The sequence below is a fragment of the Poecilia reticulata genome, chromosome 11, assembly GCF_904066995.2.
Source record: "Poecilia reticulata chromosome 11, P_reticulata-male-v2, whole genome shotgun sequence".
NCBI lineage: Eukaryota > Metazoa > Chordata > Actinopteri > Cyprinodontiformes > Poeciliidae > Poecilia > Poecilia reticulata.
Window position 1 is genome coordinate 17,364,977 of NC_088840.1, and position 19,516 is coordinate 17,384,492.

The 19,516-nt window shown below is 35.7% G+C and overlaps 1 long non-coding RNA gene across 4 annotated transcripts in view; it reads right to left on the reverse strand.

Annotated features, from left to right (window-relative positions):
- Positions 1 to 7,330: 7,330 nt before the first annotated feature.
- Positions 7,331 to 19,516, reverse strand: part of LOC103472499 (uncharacterized) — a 28,816-nt gene continuing 16,630 nt past the window's right edge. For all 4 annotated transcript variants that reach the window (XR_534871.3, XR_014089589.1, XR_014089588.1 and 1 more), the window contains 2 exons: positions 17,297 to 17,535; positions 7,331 to 7,590 (listed from right to left, as the gene is read on the reverse strand). This is a non-coding gene — a long non-coding RNA (uncharacterized LOC103472499). The remainder of the gene's footprint in view (positions 7,591 to 17,296; positions 17,536 to 19,516) is intronic.

Sequence of the window (19,516 nt, forward strand, 5' to 3'; positions counted from 1 at the left end):
CCCTTTGCCTAAAGCTTTCTAGTATCTGTAAATTTTTAAAAAAGTAATTTAAAAACTTTTTTTCAGTTAATAAGTGCTAAAATGAGTAAATTAGTTAAGTTATCCGAATCTAACTCAAGTATTTTTCTTTAATTTTTAGCTAATTTTGATCAGTAGTCTGCTAAGGTTGGGCATTTATTGTGTTTATCACTTATCGATAAGAATTTTGATTTATTATTGTCACAATAAATTTCAACGAATGACTTAAAAAATAAACTAAGCTGTCTATATTGTCAAAATTGTTATTTTTAATATTTACTCTATAGTTTGTCCAATGAGTGAGTAAATATTCAGAAGAAATTTTAAAAAATTAAAATTCTAAAATACTTTATTAATCCTGAATATCAATGAATTTTAAAGTATGATTCAATGTACAGTTTATTGATACAAATCATACTTTTTTATGTAACTTAAAATATTATAGCTTAATATTTTAAGTCTTTACTTAGAAGTAGCTTTTAACATCACTTCTTATAGTCTTTTAAAACCAGTATTTATGTTTGTTATGCTCTGAATGCTGCTTCATGCAGTCACAACCATATATTTATCCACAAAATAAGTAATAAATAGTTACTGTCACACCTTATAACAATACTACCACAAAATATCGTGATGAAACTTTAAATCCTTATCACCCACTTCTAGTCGGTACCTTTAAAAATGACCATTTGCAGTTAGTTTGCTAAAGTTTATTTTTTTGTGCCACACACCAAACAAGGAGCCAATCCACCATTCAGACAGAAACAAACACCCTTCAAACATAAAGTGTCGTCTTTTTGAAACATTCTGAGTAACTGAAATGCTTAATACTTGGATAAATACTGTAGGTTATCTGTAAAATAAATTGGGGGACTGTACCAAACAAAAAGAGCATTTTATTTTCAGTTTAATTTAAAACAGGAAACATTTTTGGTTTTCTTCTGGCACTGAATTAAACTGTTTCTAAAGCTATAAGCAAAGAACCAGACCTAGGCTGACCTCTGGTTTTTAATTCCACGTCACGTAAAAACACATGAAATATTTGTGTTTCTGACTAAACTTTGCCCTGGGTTAGTTCCAGGATTCCTCTGCAGCTGTTTTATCTTCATCACGAGGATTTGCAGTTGAACTTGAACCCAGTTCCCTCTCTCCCCTCGCACTGCCTGATTTCACACCGTCCGCCCCTCCCCGCCGCAGCACCATGCCCGTCTTTGTGAAGCTGTCTTCCTTGACTTTTTGCATCCCCCGTCTGGCCCGGCGCAACCTCTCCCTTCTCCCGCCGCTCCCTCCTTCCCCCCTCCGTTCAGCCATTCTTCACTTCTGGGGCCGGGAGGGGCTCCGGGAGACGGCCTGCGGGGACTCGCAATACAGAATGCTAATCATCCCCTCGGCGACACTTCCCACGATTTTCCTCTCAGACGTGGGCTTTTGTTTCGTTATTGATTCTATCGCAATCAGACAGTTCCCGCAACTTTCCTGCCGTCTGGGGCCGGATCTGTAATGCCGCCCCGAGTGCGAGACGCACTGTTCAGATGGCGCTCTTTTTAACGACCTCTGGCATTGTCTCTATTAAACAACAGCTGTAATTATATCTGTTCAAGCCTTTTGTTACTTGGGCCAAAATTGTTGACTCAAAAGTAAAACTAATATCAAGCAAATTAAGTTTTCCTACTTTTTTGTGAAATGGGTGTTCTTTTTTTCTTTACCTTCTTTAATGCATTTATCTGCAATTGTCATTGCTGTCTGCTAGACAAATTGCCCCTTAAGGACAATAAAGTTGATCTAATCTAATCACTGTAGTTCCAAAACTGAAAAAGCATTTTGTACATTTGCTGTACTAAAATCTAGTTTTCAGTTTCTTTTTTTAGGTAATAAGAGCAGAATTTGAGTCACTTTCTTTCAAAACGGTGGCTATATTTAGTTTAAAAAGATAAAAGCCGATCTGGGTGCAGCGAAGTCGGCTTTTTGGTGAAAGTCTGGATAAATGTGGTTTTACTTTTATAAAGGTTTGGCTATAAAAGTAACCAAGTTACTCAGTTTAATCCTTAAATCAAACTTTTTGTCGCGTGAGCCAAAATGTTCGAGTCAAAGAGCAAACAAAATGAATAATTTTAAATAGAAGAAAAAAGTGCTCATAGTTTTTTTTTGTGAAATGGCTGTTACTCAAAGTTTTTAAAAAGCATTTTTCACTTTTGCTTTTATTAAAATACAGGCATCAAATTTTCTGTTTCTTTGGGGCTTGATTTAGCCTTTCATACAAGATTTGAGTCACTTTGTTTCAAAATACTTGCTATATTTAGCCAATTTTAACAAAAATATGAAAAAATAAAAGCTGATCCAGGTGCAGCAAAGTTGGGTTTTCTAAAAAAGTCTGTAGATCAACAAAAGCTCAGTTATTCAGCTCTGGATAAAGTAAGAGTCCACTGCACTGAACCCCACTGAAAACCTCCTGGTTATTCCTCCAAATACTGATTCCTGAACTGAGTTAAAACATCAGAATTGTTGTTTCTAAATTAATATAAACTTGTTTTCTTTGCATTATTTGAGGTCTGAAAGCTCTGTATCTGTTTAATTATTTTAACTATTTTTCATTTTATGCAAATACAAAACATTCAAAGACATGTTGTCAGAAATTCATAGAATAAAAGAACAATGTTCATTTTACTCAAACTATACCTTTAAAAAGTAAAATCAGAGAAACTGATCATTTTAAGTGGCCTCTTATTTTCTTTCAGAGCTGTAAAGAGATGATTGTTTTGTCTTTGACTTCACTTTTTTCATGTAAGATATTTAATTTGGTAGTAGTTTTACCCTGATTACAAATAATAACTCTGTTTGCATCGAACACTTGTGAAGGACAAATTTTAACCACATTTGAATTGCAGTTGGCGGCCGCACAAAATCAGTCCGTGGGCCACAAGTGGCCCCTGAGCCACATTTTTGACACCCATGTCTTAAATGTTGAGTAAGTGGAAGTGTGAAAGGTATTTTCCATTCCTTATTCTGATCAGTTTCTGTAAGGTTTAACCTAGATTCAGTTGTTTTTATGTTCAAATCTTTTATCCAGTGACTGTTTGCATCCATCTGTGAAACTTTCCTGTAATTTTTTGCCTGTTTTAGCTATTTTTAATCTGCCAATGTCTCTTTAAAGCCACATTGTACTGTATTCTTGAGAGAAATGATTAAGTTGACATTTCCTCCTGTGACGTCTGCTCTTTATTTTAGTGCCTTTTAATTTAAATGTGCCCATTAATTAAGGTATAGAATCAGAACCTGCTGAAGGCGCTAAAGGTCAGCCAGTCCAGCACATGTGCTCGCAATAATTGAAACACAAGTCTGTTTTATCATACTGATTGTAATTTCTAATTATATATACCAGGGTTTTTTTTTTTTTTATAAAAAAGTGTATCATTATCCTTGCAGAATTGATCAGTTTGTATTTAGAAATAAGGTGAAGTTAGAGAAAATTGAAAAAAATTCAAGGAAATAAATTTATATGGAAACTATAGCATCATTACTCTGTTAAAAATTAAAATGATTTACAAACTGATTACGCTTTGAATCCAAAATAGTTTATTGTAAAAGGAGGGGAAATGCTCATGACTGACAGCAGGGGTGTCCACAGTGCAGCTCGGGGGCCATTTGTGGCCCTTGGACTGAATTTGTGCGGCCCCAGCTCCAGTTTAAGGATGATACAAATTATGTAGATGGATACTTTTTATTTTTATTCAGGGTAAATTTACTACCAACTTAATTTTCTTATAGTTGAAAATGTTAAGTGCAACACAAAGTATTAATCTTTTTATAACCAAACTTTTATAGAGAGACTTTTACTGGGAAGTCAACTTTGCTGCACTCAAACCAGCTTTTATTTTATTTATTTAATAATGAAAACTAGATGCTTTAATGTTATAAATACATCAAATGTTCTAAATCCTTCTGCAATGAAAAACATTACTTTCTGAGAAAAAACAAACTAAACAAAAATATCAGACCACTTTACTCACTTTATTTTAGTTTTCTTCTTATCTTCTTCTGAAGTTAGATTGTTGTTTAGTTTATTTCTGTCCAAAGTGTCCCCCGCCTCTCATCCACCATCAGGCTGCAGCTTTAGCTTTTGCTAACAGCATTTAGCATGTAGAACATGGATGATTACTTAAATTTGCACCATTCTGGAAAAGGCCAAATGTTTTTGATATTTTTTTGTCTCATAAGATGAAGATATGACCGTCTAAAAGGGGGATTATGTTTGTGATGCTCAGCCTGAACTTTGACCCCAGAGTGTTTGTGATCACGCTTCCAGATGTTTTTAAAAGCAGCGCTGCAGCAGCTGGATCCACTGGGCTGTCGTTTCCAGCAGCTGCGGCACAGGACTTCACCCAGACCTGATTTTAAAATCTGCGCTCCATAATTAGTGTCTGTGTTTAGCGTTCAACGTGTTGTACAAACATTTAGCACACGACTGTTTCCATGTCCCGGCAGTTTATATGATGGATTTTCTTGTTTCTTGTCTGTTAGCTACATTGATGCTAACTGTGAGTTTCCCTAAATGGATTCACTCTTAAACTCACTGAAGGGTTTATGATGCCATGTCTCTTCTTGTTCGGCTTCCTGTTGTAGGTTTTCTGCTCTGGTTGAGGTCGTTGTTGTGTTGCTGACCCTGTTTGGGCCAGAGGTAATCTGTTGGACGGATGACTTCACATTCGACTGTAGAACATGTTGGTGAATAACTGCGAGGCGCATTTCTCCTCGCCTGCCATGCTGGACGTTGGTTATGAGACGTTCTGCTTGTTTTAAATCAAAAGTGACTGGGTGCATTGTGGGTAAACATCAACACCAGGGGCGGCCAACGTGTGGCCCTTAATCGGAAATGTAAGACTAGTCTAAACTTGTAGTTGTCCAGTTCGAGGAAAACAATATAAGACAGACAATGTAAGACATCCAAATGTAAAATGTAAGGTAGAACACAAGTTTTCTCTTTTAATTAGATTTATTTCATTTGTAAAAACAGTTTTGCTAAAATGCAGACTTCCCATTTCATAAACTTTCCAAAGTAAAGCGAGAGTGAGCCAAAAACACAAAAATAATGTTGAAAACTTATTATTTTAATTTGGCAAACCTTCAAAACATTTTTATGTTTTACAATAATTTGTTGATAGCTAAATTATGTTGCTGTTATCATGTTTAGTTTCAGGTAAAAATGAAAACAAAATAGTTTTTACTAAAACGTTTGTGGCCCTTGGAGTTGTTTCATCATGCCAGAAGGTTTTGGACCCCTCTGACCTCCAGTCTGGCCTCATCTTTCCAAAAGGTGATGGATTCAAAAAGACCTCCTAAACCCAGAACAACGTCGGTTTTCAGAGACAAAGCGTTTTCTCTCGTTCGTCCTTCCAGTTTTTCTAATTGTTGCCGTGATCTGTAACATTTCTCATGGTAACTGCGGCGCAGCTCTTGAGGATTTTTTACAATTACTTTGACGACTGAATGGTCTGACTTTAGGGTTCACATTAGAAACAGTCTTAAATGTTTTCCACTTGTGAATAATCATCTCTCTCTTGAAACTATTGATTTTTTGTGCACAAAGTTTGATATAAGTCAAGGTTCCCCCTAGAAAACCTGCTAACCCTGTTGGTTGGGCACTCAGCAGTTATTCATCCAGCAACTCGTTGTGTTTTTGAGTTTAAAAAATTATTTAAAAAATTTAAAAAAATGCAAACATTTAAAAAAAAAACTTAAATAAATAAGCAAGCTAAAGCCTGATGGAGGCACAAATAAAGCCTGGTGGCCCGCCAGGCTTATTATACACTGTGGGAAACCCTGGAAGTGACCTTACAACTATTCCCAGATTGATGGGCAGCTCACTGCTCTTGTTTTTGTTTCCTCCCAGCAGTAAACCATGGAAATTCCCACTTTTATAGATGAGCTCCCACAAATCCTGACCAAGCAATCAATTGTATTTGATCTTCATCTGGCTTAAATCATCTGGAAGCAACAAAGATGTGACTTTATTTCCTCAAAAGCTCATGGAATCTGTTGCTTTTGTTCTCTTGAGATTGTTTTATTTACCCGTAACTTTTCATTGATAAATCTAAAACTATTTTTGAAAGTGTTAATTGCTACTAGAATTAAAAAAAAGCCATCCATGCAGGATCTTCTTCCTGCAAGTGCTAAAATGTGGCACCATGCAGTCATTTAAGTCAACTGAATTTGCCTCAATTACCTTTGTGGTTTATTATAAACAATGATTTTGATTGGTATCTGTTGAACTTTGAACAAAATGTATCAATTCCTTATAATTAAATACTGATTGTCTTGAACCCTGAAATGGGATTTTACTTATTTAGACTCGTCTCTAAATAAACCAAACTTTACTGATCAAAAGTGATCACACACATACAAACTTCACACAGGAGCGGATGAATGTCTTATTGTAAACATCAATACTTTTATTGATTTACATTAGAAACTGCTGCATAGGACAGTTCAGGTTATGTGCAAACTCAACTTCTAAAATTGCTAAGAGGCAATTATTAATAGTGCAATATTGTGTAATTATTAGTGCATTTTAAAGAGTTTTTTCTGATTAAAATCAGTTGCACGTGTTCACATTACAACAAAATGAGACTTTTTAACATTTTGAATCAGTAATTTATACATATTTGTGCAACAAAAATTCATGTTTAAGTTTCAGACTGACTCGCATAAGTCTCATCATTTTTCTACATTGCATTGTGCTCATATAGTGCAAATCAAGCCTGAACATCTAACCTTAGTGCAAATCTAACTGATCTGTGCAAATTCTTTTCAATAACAAATACTACAAAAAATTATCGTATTTTCTTTTCCTTGCATAGACAAAGTTTCTTTATGTAGCTCTGACTGCATGCGCACAACAAAGTCCCTGCACTAAAAAAAACTTTCTGCAAACTGCTTCAATTAGTGCAAAATTTCAAGAAACAAATGCTACATTCTCAGTCAGAAATAATAAAACTTTATCCTGAGTAAATAAAGTAAATGTAACAAGTTTGACATAAAATCAGAGATGACTGCTGAGAGTCCTAAGATTGTCAACAAACTGAAACATTCAGATTCACACGGGACATATATTTATCACCAAGTATAAGACTTAAACGCTAAGGAAACTAAAGAAATTAAGATAAAGATGAAAAAAAAGTTCTTCCTAAAATAAAACAAATCTAAAACTTGACTACTTAAAATCACAAATTTTGTCAATTTCAGATATATATTTTTTTTTTTTACATAAAAATGCATAAATATGACCAACATCTCAGCTGAATTGTTGTTTTGTTTGTGAGAGAGATGCTAATCTGAGCTCTGACCTACATTAAAATCTAGTCCAGATGTTTCCTGAGCATCTGTGCAGGGCGGCTTCCCAGAGTTCATCACTCTGTCCTTCGTATCGTTTGACGTATCCAACATGGCGAACGGTCTGTGTTTTCTGCATCCAACCAAACGATGTGAGCTGATTTCTACCAGGTTGTTTTGTTTGAGATCTTTTCTTCAGCTTCAATCGTTGAGCAGTTTGTTGTAAAACTCCTCCGGATCAGAAACCTTAGGGGGGGGAGTAAAAGGATTTAAATCGTTAAAAGCTGTCAGCCAATAAGATTTCAGTAAATACCATTTTGTGCATGCTTCTAAAAAGTGATGCATCATCAAATGTTTTAATTTTTATCATGTAAAACCCCATAAAAGCTGAATATTCTTATACTCTTTATAGAGGTATTATTCATCAGAATCAGGCAGTTCCTCTGCACGATGCGAAAAATATACAAATCGTAGGAATGTTTCTTCAACTCGAGGGGAGGTGTTTTTTTAATGTTGTTACTGCAATACGTTGAATTAGGTTAGCTTCTTTTGCTTGCTTATAAAAATGCTAAACCACAACATTATGCAGCCACCACCGTGTTTCACTGTGGGGATGATTTGTTCAGGGTGATGTGAAATACAGCTCTCGAAAACTGAAGAGTTCACTGCACTGAACCCCATTAAAAACCTCCTGGTTATTCCTCCAAATGTTGATTAATGAACTCTTCTTGAGTTAGTATTGTTGTTTCTAAATGAAGATCAACTTGTTGTCTTTGCATTATTTGAGGTCTGAAAGCACTGCATGTTTTTTGTTATTTTCTGCAAATAAATACTAAATTTTTGCTTGTAATTTCAGAGACATGTTGTCAAAAGTTTATAGAATAAAAGAACAATGTTCATTTTACTCAAACATATACATATAAAAAGTTAAATCAGAGAAACTGATCATTTTAAGTGGTCTCTTAATTATTTCCAGAGCTGTATATGTAGGGCTGAAAAAAATCAGATTAATTGCGATGAATCAATTATTGAAATAATTGTCAACTAATGTATTAATTAATTGTTTATTGTTGTATGCACACTCTGGAAAAGGCCATTTGCTGAAAGAACAACAAATTCAGAGCAGTAATTAAGTCAAAACTGGATAAAATCTATACATTTTGCAGTAGAGATGAAGAAAATATATTTTCTACCCAGAACTCCTGAAGCAGCTTCAAATGCTTTAAAATAATTTCCTATTAAGCACCTTTTGCTATCCAGTTATTCACGGTTTAATCCAAGAAATGGTCAACAGATTTTCTCTACTGACGTAAAGTGAAGAAAGCTTTTCATATGTTAGAAGTATTTTTTTAGCTGTAGATGCATCCTTGGCTACAAATCATCAAAAAATTCACTAAAGGAATTCTGTTACTGCATTTTAGGTTGTTTATTTACACCTTTTAGTGTATTTTTAATATTGCATAAAAACGCTTTAAGGTTAAATAAAAAATTAGCAGAAAGTGACAATAGATTTATCCAATTAATTTATCGTATTAATAAACAAAAACTAACTTGACAGCGTAATTTCGTTTTGCAACAAAAAGGTGCAACATACCAAAATTTTGATCAAATTTAATTGGACATTTTACTGGTCCATAAAAAAAAAAAAAAACTATATGTGTGTACGTATGTGTGTATATATATATATATATATATATATATATATATATATATATATATATGACTTGAATTAGTCTCCCTGCAAAAACACAACATCTTACCAAGTATTTTTCATCTCGTTTCTTCTGCAAATACCTTGAATGAAGACAAAACTAATTTAAAAGTAACTTGGCAACAAGATATAGACGCTTGTTTTAAGTAAATAATTTCTTGGTATTGGTGAAAAAGGAATGAAAAGTTCCTTTCCATTGGCAGATTATTCCACTTGTATGGGGGAAATGTTTTGTTTTAAGTAAATCTACCTGCCAGTGGAGCAATAACTTTTTCATCAAATTAAGGAATTATTTACTTAAAACAATCTTCTATATCTTCTACAAGTTAGTTTTGACTCATTTCAAGTGTAATAAGATATTTGCACTAGAAGCAAAACTAAAAGTATTTGGTAAGATTGTGTGTTTTTGCAGTACTTTGTTGTCAATGCAGGGTTTCCCACAGTGCATTATAAGCCTGGTGGGCCACCAGGCTTTACTTGTGCCCCCACCAGGCTTAGCATTGCTTATTTATTTTAGTTTTGTTTTTTGTTTTTTTTAAATCATTGCCTTTTTTTAAGATTCTATAGTTGGTGTTTAAGTATTAATCCTGAAGTCTTCCAATAATGCTTAACTATCGAGTGATATTTAAAAATTTCCTGTAAACTTTAAACATTTTTAACTCAAAAACATGCCGGCCGGCTGGACGTTTTCTGGAAGAAACCCTGCAATGTTACTCTTTACATTGAAGGAACGAGCAATTCAACTTAAAATATATTTATTGTTGAATTACTGAAAGTAAAACTTGCTCAGAGGTTGAATCATGGTGGGATTGATTATTGGAATCAATCGTTCCCCTGGAAACAGACTTGGCAGCTGTCTTGATTTACCACTGGTTTGGTCTGGAGTATCTGCACAGTTGTGTAAAAATCCAAGTTCTCTAGATACAAAAATCATCCAAACACACAGCCGGATTGTGTCTAGTCTTAATTTATCCCTGAAGCTCATGTCAGTGTTCGATATGTTGTCTCCTAATAATGTGAATGCCCTCAGTCAAGACGAGGTGAAATATGCCCCTGCCACCCCCAAAAACAACCAAACTCCACAGCAGCCAGTCTAGACACAAGCTGCTCTTCAAATCATCACACCTCCTCCTCCTCCCTCATCCCGCCATCATTGTCTGAGCCCCCAGTGTTTTTTTCCCACGCTTTATTTTTCTCTGTCCTGTTTGCAGCCGAGGAGAAAGAGGAGAGGGGGGAGATGGGGTGGCCATGGAAACCCCACATTGGTGTTTCCCCTGATTGGAGTATGCAGTGACTAATTATTCAGTGCATATGCTTAAAAAAAACAATAAAGCAGGACGTATTGAGATGCAGAGCGTCGCACGGAGTGTGATTAGCATACAGAGCAGAAAATCCTCCTTTTAAGGAAGGCAGACCACTTTCATGAACATTAGTGACTCAAATTATCTTTTTAGGCAAAGAGAGAAAGTTTAGTACTGTGGGATTTGATTAGAAAATCAATTAGCTTAATTAAATCCATTAAGTTTGGATCCATATATATCTCAGGAGGCTAGTTTCCATTTTAGTACATGTATATACACAGACACGAAGGACATACATAAACTAAAATGAGATGTTTACAATAATATGATATACTCTGAATGATTCAGATTAATTTAAGGAAACAAAATATAGTATAAATTCATTTAAATTAAATTAATTCATTAAATTTATAGCAGAAATTTTCTAACTTACAGAGAAAATGTAAGACATTGATATAATAATTAAATGGGAATATAAAAAGTGTAAATTTATTCTCACTCCTTTTCAAACATGTACTGTAGCCAAAATGACTGATTATGTTACCAGACATTGTTTTTTGTGTACTCTGATCTGCTGTACATATGTACATATCTATATGTATTACTCGCATATAGATGTAACATATATATGTACATATAGGGTACAAAAGGAGGGGTTAAGTTAACAGAGGCTGGTATTGTTTACCAATCTCCGTCGTCCATTAATCAGGACGATCCGGCTCTAATTGGCGTTTTGGTTAAGCTGCTCTCCAGACCCCGGCTCCCTCCGCTGGCCTAAATAATGGCGTTACGCCACAAGTGCCGCCACACATTGGGGAGGACAATGTGCTGCTTGTCTGAGGGTCCAGGACAGGATCCCCACCCTCTCGTCTTTGCCTCCTTTCTTAGCTCCCCCCTGCACCCTCCAAAATAAACCTCATACGCAAACACAAAGAAGGCCTCACACTATTGAGATCTCTCCATCGCAGGCTCCTTCTCCTCGTCTGTCTGCCTCCCCCTCCTCTCATTCCCACACCCCTCCATCATTCTGCAGCCCGTTTAGCTTCTCAACCAGCAGTTGCATTTATTTGGCTCAGTAGTCAGGTAAAAAGAAAATCTGAATTTCTATACAGTGATTTATTTTACCTTTTTAAGCACAAGCAGCTGCCTTTAAGGAAAACTTCCAGTGTAGAACGGTTATCGGAAAACAACACGCATGCACTGCAGGTCCATGATAATCATTTTATGGTACTTATAGATGGAAGCACTGCAAAAACACACAATCTTACCAGGTATTTTTAGTCTAGTTTCTAGTGCAAATATCTTATTACACTGGACACAAATCAAGACTAACGTGTAGAAGATATAGGAGCTTGTTTTAAATAAATAATTCCTTAATATTGGTGATAAAATTATTGTTCCATTAACATATAAATTTACTTATAAAGAGACATTTTCCACATAAAAGTGGAATAATCTGCCAATGGAACAAGAACATTTTCACCAATATTAAATAATTATTTACTTAAAACAAGCTTCTATATCTTGTTAAATTAGTTTTAAATTAGTTTTGTCTTAATTCAACTGTAATAAGATAATTTTCACTAGAAACGAAACTAAAAATACTTGGTAAGATTGTGTGTTTTTGCAAGGTAGATGGATAGATAGAAGACTTTATTTTTTGTCATTTCTGTCTCCCACATATCACTCTTATACATAAAAATACTTAAAACATTAAAAACTTAAATGTCTTCTGTACCCATATGCAGCTAAACGAAGGTAAATAAAAGTAAATAAGGTTAAAAACAAGAGTAGTGACTCTAGTTGCTGCTGGTGTGACTTAATTTATTTTATACAGATCTGGAAAAACTTAAGAGCCCACTGCACTGAACCTCATTGAAAACCTCCTGGTTATTCCACCAAATATTGATTTCTGAACTCTTCCTGAGTTCAAACATTAGTACCTTTGTTTCTAAATGAATATTAAATTGTTTTCTTTGCATTGTTTCAGGTCTGAAAGCTCTGAATCCTTTTGTTATTTTGACCTTTTCTCATTTTCTGCTAATAAATATTAAATTTTTACTTGTAATTTCATAGACATGATGTCAGTAGTTCATAGAATAAAAGGACAATGTTCATTTTGCTCACACATAGCAAAATGTGAGCAAAATTTTGCTCACATATAAAAAGTAAAATCAGAGAAACATATAATTTTAAGTGGCCTCTTCATGTTTCCCAGAGCTGTAGATCTAAATTTAACCCAACAGCAAATGATTAAAGATTAAAGCCAGGCTTGATGTTATTTAGACAAAATGTAGTATTTATTCAAATAAAAAAAATGATTTCTTCACCTATTCATAAGAATCACAGACCCACACAATGCAGCTCATAAAATGTCATAAAATAAGTAATTTGTTGAGTTTCTCTACTAAGAGAAAATTTCAAGTTTATTTTTAAAAGTGGGACGTAGTAAATACATGAACTTACAGCCAGGAAGCTAGTTTCTATTTTTCCTCATTGTTTGGTTGAAATCAATGTTGCATTTATATAAATATATATATATTTTTGTATACAGCAGCAGACGGGTGGGTACTGGTATCATGCTGAGGATTTAAAATGTTTCCCTTCATATTGTTTCTTCTGCGTCCACTGCCCCACCCCCACCTGTTGCTGCACATCGCTAGTCACCTTGGAAATGTTTCTGTGAGTCTAAGGTGTTTTATCTGAGCAGATTGGACTAATTAACCAGCTGGTAGCTTGTTAAACTGCAGGTTTTATTCTATAAAGAGTAGATAAAAATGTTTATATTCTGGATCATAAGAAGGAAACTATACCACTAAATTTGTCAAGTGTTTTTGTTTGAGTTGATAAGTAAGAATAATGGATTGATTATAGGTGATCAGCTCAAAAGAACAACAAAATGAAATGATACAGATGTCATTATTATTACTTTGACAATCAATTTGCAGTTTTTTTAATCAGTTATAAGAATAATGGTGTTTTTCCATTTTATTAGGTCACATTTTTGTTTATAATTATAGTGAGAATCTCGTATTTCTCCATTCTGGAATTTGATTTCTAGATATTTTGGGTCTGAAGGAGCATGAAGAATGAAAACACATTTATATGTCTGAACTTTATTCACTTTAGCTCTATAAATGTTGCATCTATCTATTTTTTCATCCATCTCTCTCTCCATCCGTGTCGCTGCCCATCCCTCCATTAATTTATCTATGATCCATTTATTCATCCACACATCCAGCCACTCGTCTGGTTTTTATCCATCCATTGTGTTTTTGTCCATGTATAAAACCTTCCATAACTCTTTGAATTCATTAGCTGTTTTAGTTCAAGTTTAAAAATTGGTTTGCAAAATGAAAGTGACTGGAGGTCAAATACTCTACAGGCCAACTGAATTGTTTTTACTGTGCATACTGGGATTTTTTTTGTCCTTGCATAAATTAGGCTCTCAGATTTGTACCAAAACGTGTCGCAGTTTCTTCGTAAAACCTGATGCTACGTCGACTGAACCGAAGATTTAAGCTAAAACACATTTCTCATGTGAGAACGGCTAAGTCTGATTACAAGTGGAGATTTATGAACGCCGCTGTGTTGCTAATTACGACTCCCCGCGTACGTGTGGGAGGGTTTAGCTTGTTTTTTTTTTTCCCCTCTATTTCATCAAATCAAGATGCCGGCCGGCACGCTCATCTGGAATTAAAAGCTCCACATGCAGAAATACCGCCAGTTGTGCTAATTGCAACTCTTTTGTAATTAAAAACACTGAAACAATTTAATTAACGAGACTTTTCCCGGGCATCGCCGTTAGAATCCCGATCAGCTGCAGCGAGACGACGGGCACGGCGGCGGAAAGTGGCGCAGTTGCCCTTAAAAATGCCACCTCTTCGACATTAAGATGCCGCCGGCTGGCTGCACAGTTTTCTCCTATCTCATCCCTTCCTGCACGTCTCTGGGGGGGCGGCGGTCTCTGCAATTAACACGCAGGCAGTAATTAACACCGTCTCGAGGCGACCAATGGCGCGGAAAGGATGAGGGCATACATGAAGTGGGGGAAGGTGCAGCGCCGGCTTGTCCACGTTCCCCGTTCAGCTGCCATTTTGTGCCAGTCTTAGCACCTAAGATGGTGGCGGCACTGTGACTTGCCATGCGGGAGAGGAGGACAAACTGGCAAGGGAGGGGTCAGAGACGAGGAGGATTATGGGATTGAGGAAGGAGTCTTTTATTTTCATTCTTCTAGTTGGTGCATCACTACCAAGACGGCGAGGGGGGGGAAGAGAAGGAGGCATGATCGTCACATCGCTGCCCTACATGCACATTCAGGAGGAACTCTCCCACTCACAAACATGGCAGAGGAAAAAAAAACAAAGTCACAGGAGGGAAACACAACTCCACATGTCGGTCTGTTCATTAAAAAAATTAAATAAAACGTCCAAATGTACACACGGTGCCCCATGCATGAGCAAACACACACATTCGCACAAACAACCAACACAGCCGTTCTCATGGTATGGTCTGCCCCTGAGCATGCAAATGACATTCATTATGCAAATGCATACAAATCAGAGCCAACCATCTGAGAATCTGAGCTGAGGAAAAAAACACAAAGAATGAAATTAAATGAATGAGGGGGGAGGAGGGAAGTACAGTCCGGTCAACAGAAAATGGATTATAACCTGCTTCATTAGGACACAAACTAGCTTAAATCTCGGTTTTACACTGATAAAAATACTCACACTTTGTCTGCTAATCAAGCACTGATTTTATATAGCAGCTGGATAAACCTTACAGCATGTTGAGTGATGTTGCGTTCTCTTACTCTCACCAGTTAACACCGTTTAATGTGACCCTCTAAGAGCTTCAAATTGGGAGGAATTGAGCTCAAAATGTGCCTGAAGGGTCACGTAATTAATACTGAGTTTGTTTCTTTTTCACGCGGTTTTAATGGCGCCTTTGAGTTTCTTCGGTTTTTTGTTATTTAGATGTCCTTTTGTTGTATTTTTTTGATTCCACAAAATCACCTGCAAAAAAAAAAAAAGGCTTACAGTGGAGTGGAGATGCTCCAAACGAGGCAAAGTGCTGCTAATTGCCTTTTCGCGGTGGTCTTTGTTTTGTCTCCACCTCTGCCTCTGCAGGACGCGCTCTCTGAAACCCAACAAGAGCTGCAGTCTCATTATGTGCTTTTATGAAGGCTGCCATAAAAGAAGCCAAACCCTGATGAGTTTGGATTAATATTCATGTGGGGGTCGGGAGGGGGATGAACGTGTAAACACACGGCCCTTATGTGCAGGAGCCTGAAACATGCATGAATCTGCAGCAGTTTGCTGCTAAATGCAGAAAGATATCGCAGCAAGTTACCAGACTGAGGTTTTATAAAGGCCACGGCTTCAAAAACAAACGTTCCCCCCAGAGGAAGAATCGTCTCTAACATGATGGAGAATAGAGGCACACACCCTCCCCTCCCACACCTGTTGCTGGAGAGAGTTACACTCAGTCAGTGGAACAAGCTCCTCCTTTTTCACCGATCCATCCAGGTTTGACTAATGTATATTTTACCATTTTTATGTTTGCCTCTCTTTAAGGTTATCCTGATGCAAAATAAATCACTGAAGTTGCTGTTTATGTGTTTTGATAAATATAATAGTAGTTTTAAAGTTATTTTAGCTGATCAAATACTGAAATCCAGATGGTAGTTTCTTAGTTTTTGTTAATGAAAGAAAGTATTTAAAAGGAAAGACCAACCAGCAGCTTATAAACACCAATATTAAAGTTAGAAAATACTGAAATAGTTATATTTTAAATTGAACCTAAGCATCATCAGCAGTTAGCAAGGCATTAAACTGGTAAATAATTGTTTACTATGTACCAAGACGAGGGCTGCCCACTTCCTACAGACTGAACACGACAATAAACGGTAGAGCTGATGACGTTTTTGTTCCTGAGCATTCATGCCATCCCTAAACGGAAAATGCCCTGGGCAGAAAGCCATATCAAAGCTATTATAGCTCTCTGTCAGTTTATAAAAAGTATAATCACAGAAACTGTTCATATTTTTCTCAATAAACATGTTGGTGGATGTTTACCTTTCTGCTTAAGTCTGTGTATCAGAATAAAAATTATTTTAAATTACACATTTAAATTTATATTGTGATTTTAAGTGTTTTATTCATGGGGCACCAGTGGGAATAATTACTGCTTTTGTTTTGTGAGTTAAAGAAATTTGATTTTTGCCATTGTGTTTTACTATAGCAGCAGGACAGGCCCATTTCCACGTTACATTTGACAAGTATTTCAAATATTTCAAATACAAAATCAATTTAATTCTGAAGAAAAAAAAAGATTTAAAATGGAAAATTGTTCAAAGTACAAAATATCTAGTACTGAATGTCTTCAACTGCATAAATTATAAAAACTGTATTAAAGTGTAAAAATATACATGCCATGCTTTCTGGGACTTTTCTGGAAACATGGGATAAAAATATTTGTATTTATTTTTGAATTAGACGATTCATTAATCTGAAAAGAATAATCCCTGTGATTAGACTCTGAAATGATGATTTGTAAAGTAAGCATTCCTGAAATCTAAAAAAATACTTGACACCAAAAATGTTTTAATATTTCTGTGAATGTGACTCTTACTTTTGTGATTTTTTGTAATGTTTTATCTCAATTTGCCATAATAAAATGTGTTCTGATTACCTTTTCATTTTAGTGACTCTATTTTTAACATTTTTCAAGAACAGCGGATCTGTGAGGCTTGAAATCACTCATAAGTGTTTAGTTTGAATTTAATCTTTTATATAAAAAAGAAATGAGCACACAGATGCTAACCCACAGAGTGAGTTTGCTCTTTTTAATCCCAGTTATTGTCTTTTCGCCCACAGCGAACACAGATGCGTCCCTCCCCTCTGGTAAAATCGGCCCTTATGTAACAGCATCATACCTTCACATCATTGGTTAGCAGCAGCTGCCGTCCACCTCCAGCCCGATCCGCTGCTCTCTGGGCTCAATTTCCGTGCCGTTTTCCTTCTTCCTGTGCAGGCGTGTAATGGGATTCTTGTTACTTTCGGTTATCTAGCTTTATGAAGAATGTACGTCACTCATACAGCTAGATAACCAAAGATAACAGACAACCCCTCAAGCCTGCAGCGATGAATGTGTGACAGAAACCTCTGGATGCTCCTGGAAGGACAAACGGCCACAGAAAGCAGAAGACATCAGGACTAATTCACCAAAACAAAGCAAAGCTAATTTACTCTGGAATATGTGCCAACCAGCGGGCAGAGGTGTAAATTAAGATAGTAATGGTCTCAGGTTATATATGTGGAGTTTTAACACAGACGACTGATCACATGGTGATAAACGCATCCTTGTGAAATTGCTTTAACAAATAAAAAAAAAACATCTCTAAAGATTCACAAGGCGAAGCTGCTGGGAAAATGCATCCTCTAAGCAATTAAATGTCATGCAAGTGAAATTTGAATTTTATTGCAATTCAATGCAAAACCCTCCAGTAAAAATCTGATTTAGAAAAAAAAACAGCAACATTTTAATGAAGTGGATAAAGTAGCAATACTAAATTTTATAAATGCTCTAATTCTACAGGAAGTGTAAATCTGTACTTATAATAATAGAAAAATAATAAACATTACACACTATTGTAATCAACTTCCTGATGTACTAGTTTAAACTAATTCCAAGAAATTGAAATTAAAAAAACCTAAAGTGTTTCAAACATGTTAAGATAATTTTTGGAAGTAAAGAAAATATAAATTTTTGTACTATGTGATGCAGTTGGGGAAAAAATTATATTACAATTATTGCTGGAAGAAATTAGAAAAATAAACTTTATTTCAATGTGTGAGAGGGAATTAGTATTTTATTACAGCTTTTATTAAACACAGACTTTTATTCATTTTTTTATTGGCTTTCTTTTGGGTTTAAGTGGAGATGAGAAGCCTAATTAACACTCTACATTATCACAGAGATAATTATTCTTTCTTTACAGTGTGGTGGAAACAGGCCACTGATCCCATTCAACCCCACAGGCTGAGCAGATTAATGCCAACAGAAAACATTAAATACATATATATTTATGAAGGGGGAACATATCTTATTTTGCAGCTGCTTCCCTTTAATCACTGTTTGGGTTTTTGCCAGAAACGGCCATTGCTGCAGATCAATTCTCTGCGTCACGTCTCCAGGCCATGACGCACTCTAAAGGCTTTTATTCACTCAGACAATTTCTCTCTTTTTTGTAGAACTCCAGTAAAGTTTTTCATTCATTTTATGTTTTTTATTATTATTTTCATAAATGTATTTAACTACATGCTTTCTGACGTACTTATTTATTTGGCGTTGAATATTTTTTAGATTAGACAAAAAAGCGACGTAGATTTGTCTAGTGTGTTTTTGATAAACCTTTTGGTCTTCATCAATTCTTTCCTTATTTTTAGCTTTATTGAAATAACTTGTATATATATTTCTTTGTTTCCTTTGATTCTACATAACAAACGCGGTATGGTAATAAAGTGTTTTCCGTGTCTTTTGTTTGAATAAATGTAAAGTTTTTAGTTTTTAAGGCAGCGGTAGAAACGATCCCGACAGGATTTAGCAAACATTTCCAGATTGAAGTTCTTTCACCGCCTCATTTCTGAGAAGTTTGCGCCATAATGCAGCGAGATTGTGGAAATGTCTGTCAATCATATATTCACCTGGAGATTTGAAGGATGTCTTGATCTTCAGCTCTACAAAACCAATAATAATTAATAAAAATGATTAAACAAATATGGTGCGCCGGAAAATAGTTACACGTGGCTTCATCCACGTGAATTTCTGGGTTTCGGCGGAAATCTCCTGGGATGATGGGAACTCTGGTAAAAGCTGAGCAGGTTGTATCGCTCTGCAGTTTCCGTGACTCTGCAGATGATGCTGCTGCTGCTGCTGCAGACTCACAGCGACGGGCCCCTTCTCCATCTCAAACATGCTGTGCGTCACAGCGCATGGCTCAGCTGCCAAAATCTGGATTCTTTGCCCATCTTTGGACTTCAAGGGACATTTCACGGTAGAAATCACATATTTATGCATGGAGTAATCGAGTTAAATCTCTGGTTTCCTTGTTTTGCGTAAAGATTTTGTGATGAAGCAAAAGTACACAATAACA